The sequence below is a fragment of the Tigriopus californicus genome, chromosome 8, assembly GCF_007210705.1.
Source record: "Tigriopus californicus strain San Diego chromosome 8, Tcal_SD_v2.1, whole genome shotgun sequence".
NCBI classification, from domain to species: domain Eukaryota; kingdom Metazoa; phylum Arthropoda; class Copepoda; order Harpacticoida; family Harpacticidae; genus Tigriopus; species Tigriopus californicus.
Genome location: NC_081447.1, coordinates 9880425 through 9885453, shown reverse-complemented (window position 1 = coordinate 9885453; position 5029 = coordinate 9880425).

The following is a 5029-nucleotide window of genomic DNA, read 5'->3' as shown; positions in this document are numbered from 1 at the left end:
TTTTTTTTTTTTTTTTTTTTTTTTTTTTGGATCAGGAGGGCCAACCCTCAGCTCGACCACCCACTAAACCTAGGTTTTTTCCGTCTCTTCATGTATCTTAGATCAGGTTTGTGGCTGAAAATCAGAACCTTATTTCTTGAAACATACATGGCACTTTGTTTTAGGGTTCTCTTTGCACGCCATTTTATTTGTCCTTATCAATGGGCGGAGAACGAACTTTTAGAAATATGTCACCCACTAAGTGATGGATCTGATATATAAATTGAAAGTTAAATCAGATAAATCAGTTCTTTTACATTCTGAAATGCTAGAGATTTCATTCCCAGTAGCGTTAAGGAAGTCCTCAAAAAAATTAAGAAGTAAAATACGGAAATCCCAATTTAGAGCCTTAATAGAATATAAAAGAATATAAAAAAACGAATTGACAAGTTACTGAGCGAGTTTCGCACATGAATATGATCATTTCATAATGATGCAATTGTAATAAATATTGATCAGAGTTATGTCGACCGTAGATTATGTCAAAATAAATTACATTTGATCACAAAGATGGGTAAGTCCTCTAAAAACAAAGTAAGTCCCATCCCAATCATTCTTTCAGAATCCCCTGATTTGATATTTCATACAAATGTTTGCGAAATGGGACTAGCATTCCTTCAAGTTAATGCAATCAGGGCCAAGAAGGGAAACCGTGCTGATGCTCTTATGCTTTTCGTATAAGGAACGCCATACAAGAAACCTATTACTCGGTCCTATTTGCTTGAAGATCCCTGAGGCGTGTTTGGCACTTTTTTCTTTGTTGGTTTGACCCTCAAGAACTCTATTTGACCAATTCCGTAGACTTACGTTCTCTCCACCGCCATAGGCCTTTGACTCGCTCAAACACCTGGCAAGTCTATCTATTCCTTTCACGGCCTTTAAACTCCCCTTAGGACAACGGAGGAGCGCATCATAATTCGAAAACCGTCGAGAAGTATGAGCTGGGATGTATGCAGAGAGGAGAAACGACTCTCCCTTGAAGACATTATTTCTTAGTCGCATTCCTAGAAACATATCAATAGAAGTGCAGTGGTCTCTAAAAGAAGCAGGACTTAGTGTTTTTACAGTATACTGTAAATTGAACACTGTAAGTATCTCAACAAAGCTCCATTGTCATCCAAGATTTCACATTTGGAGCGGGGCTAAATCGTCAAACGAAGCGGGTTTTTTAGAAGGGAAGTCTTAGATGCATATTCTATAGGTCTAATTAAAGGATTCTTTCGATTGATTCAATAATTTTCACCCAAATATTCAAGGATTTAAACTATTCATATGGCTTTCCAGCTCTTGGCATTTATTTTTTATGCCGCACACAGTTTTTAGGCGTATGCACTGGACAGTATCAAATTCAAGAACGGAGAAACATTCTGAAAGCTGAGAGATTCTCAATCGGAATATGTGGTGCAAATTGATATGCCATTTCTTTGCGGACTTCCTTACCTCTACTAGAAATGACATCCCCAGCATTTCAAGATAAAACAATTACAAAGCTGATTGGAATAGAGAATCCATAAGAGTGTAATTTGCACAATATTTGTATGTTTGAGTAGTTTTAGTATGAGAAAAGCGAATCGGTACGAATTAGACTCTTGGAACCGCTGATCATGCTTTTGATTGTTCAAACGGTTTCCAAGCCTTCGTCAAACCATAAGTCACGAACTCCTAGAAATATGGACTGACAACGAGCTTCTCGCCAAATCGGTCTAATCTAGGTCATAACGGCTCAGAGCCACTTTTCGAATTAAAGCAGTAAATAAGAAACGTAGATCTCTTCAATTGGAGGCAAGTCATTTTTATATTTGTTACCTTTAAAGTGGTTTGTTTCAAAGTTTTGTTGTCAAAATCTTATGCAGCGGATCAACAGCAAGCCGAAAATCAAATTTCATGTGATGTTTGCAACATAACTTTGGACATACATATCTCCTGAGTTCCCTGAGCATATTTTTGGACAAAGTTTTGGCCATATTCATCTATTTAGCAAGATCTTGTGACTGTATCAATTTTTTATTTGGAAATAAGTGACCCGGGTTAGGCGATACGAAATGTTTGCTTTCGTTTACAGTCCACGTCTCTAGAAGTCCGTGCATAGGTACATAGTAAAACGAGAGTAGAAAAGTGTTGCCGTAAATCAATGTAAAAAACGGTAAACTGCAAATTGGGGCATTAAGCCTTGAAATCATGGATCAAGAGTCACAATATAATAGAATGAGTACAATTTCCAAAATTTTAATCCTGGCTTTGCGTAATGCCTCTCAGATATGATCTATTTCCAACCAATTTCATTTTAATTTCTTTTCGTCTTCGTATGATTTTCCAATCGCAAAATGATCCACAGAATTCGTCAAATATCGAAGTTTTAGATGACAATCAAATTGAATTAAGACTATTTGGAGGGGAAGTACAGAAAAATATAGGTGAATGGTGGTTGAAATCAATTCAATTCTGGTATTGTACAGATGTAAAACTGTAGAGGTTTTCGAACTTGAAAGAGGGCTGAATAATTGAATAATTGTCAAAAAAGATGCATAATATCTTGGACATTTGAGATAAGAGTACTTACTTTTCAGGTCACTCGTTCCAAATATATCGGCGGATATAAACGCATATTTTACAATGATTTTCTTATTCCTTAATCTAATGTAAGAAACATCAAATGCCATACCTTCTCTTGAAGTGCAAACGAGAGCGGATGCCAGGTATTGCCTAATGCTTATTTGCAGGGCTTGAATCGTTACCGAAGAAAGTAAAGCGCTTTCGTTACCGTTACTCTTTAGAAAAAGTAACGCTTTGCTATCACCGTTATCGATACTGCTACTTTAGCAGAAAAAATGTGGCCCAAGACTGCAGAAAAAAAGTTTTACACGATGGTTTTAACATTTCATGTTGTAAATATGACGTGGGACAAATGATGAATATATGAGGGTACAAGGATACAAGGGTACTAGGGTTCGAGGATTAAGAATTATTTGGTTTTAATCTTATTTCCCTCTTTTCAACATTCTGACGAGTGTTTCCCATCTTCCTTTTTATGGTTTGAAAAAAGTTGACATAAGGCAAGTATTCCACTGGTTTGACGAGAGGAAAATCAGGGTTACATTTTAAAGCTAACTTACAAGTTTCCGTCATGCAACTAGTAATGCCTTACGTAACAGAAAATGTAACTTGATAAATGACAACCCTAGTCGCAGCCTCCATGAGTATTAATTTGTTCCCATCAGTAACAAATAAGTCACCCCATTTTAGACAGAACTTTTAAAAATTGAGGAGGAAATCCTTATACATTTTTTTTCTTTCCGTCGTTAAAAAAAGAAAGTAACAGTAAGGGGAGGGCTAAAACCCATTTCGTTACTGATACCGTTACTGGTAGAGTTACTACGAAACTAACAGGTTACTCAAGACCTGCTTGCGTATTTGACCATGTCAGGAGATCTTCGCTTTTTTACAATGAATATTGTGGGTGCCAGTTTATGTATTTCTATTTCATCGGAACTATTGTGTGAAGAACATGCCTCGAATCATATTGTTTAAGCTGACTGTTTCAAATCAAGAGCTACAGAGCAAAAGCACAAATAATGATTATGTATTTTTGATACTGACCAAAACAACTTTTAAACCCGAGAGACTTTACTAAAGCTGTTTTCCCACACAGCTTAGTAATTCTATTCTAAGGACGTTAATATTTTCTGATGAACAGGAAAATTTTACCATTGGATGAAACAACAAAGCTAAAAACGATTATTTTCTCATAAAACATGAAAAGAACGATGATCCCTATAGTCGTTGACTTATCGTGATTAAGGCTGCAGATATAAAACAAAGACCACTTATTCTTCATCCAGCATAGTTTACTGTAAGTGTATGGTGTTCTGACATATACAGTAAGCAATGTAGAATTCTAGATCATATAGAGTTTCTAATAGATCAGGTATGTTTTCAACCTAAACAAATCGAATCCTATCACTTACAGAGACAAAAGAATCCACAAGTCCTCGATTACCAAAGTGCGAATATTTCCAAAGAAAAAGAGTTCAGCAACTGGAATTTAGTATTTTTCCTGGGGTGGCCATTTTTAGAACCCTGTATTAAAGATCTAAAAATTTGGAATAGAAAAGGTTGTTTGCCTCACCTTGAACACATCCTTGTATTCAAAAGGAAAAGGGTGATTATTCTTTTCATAACTTTTTTGTCCTGACCTGTTCCGGGGCCAAAGTCTGAAATTATTAATTTGATATGTAAGGTTGAGGGACCTCTTAGTGACGTACATGATGTACGAATGATATTGGGGATGCTGTTTATCGTACAACTCAATCTGTTTTGGCTGTTTCTCATCAAGAGGTATGGTTTTCTTTTGGCCTTGTTCCCTAAGTTGATGATAATTTCATAGCCAAGGTCCATTTCTACAAGTCATGAAGCCCAGATAATAAGTTAGGAAGTCAAATACAGCTATCTTAAAATGGGAATTGAACCAATGGCCAAGAAATGGCATTCATGTTTGTCCATAAATTATTTTGTATGTAAAACTCTCGCTTGCAAGTAACGTGAACTCGCTCAATGGCAGAAGTCTCTACAAAACCTCGCTAGAAGACGTTCGTGCTTTCCTCTCCAGTCCTGATGAACTCCATGTTAGAGGTAGCTAACTGCGACGCATAATGCCCTTACTATTCCCCTTGAGAAGTGAAGGGGGAATCAAACAGCTGACGTTATTCTATTGATCAAAAAGCCATATAGACAACATGCGTAGCCAAACTGCACCGTGCACGTACAATTCGTCATTGGTTTCAATTTGCTGGCTTGGTGAAACAAGCAGGATTGATTCCGATATTGAGCTAAGATATCAATCAATACAGTAACAGAAGGGCATCAAAAATGACATTTTTTAATATTGTATTTCAACTTCATTTGTTACAGTAAAACCTCGCTATAGTGAAATTTTGGAGAAGGAGCAAAATTTTCACTATAACGGAGTTTTCATTGTAGTAGGGTTCCACTT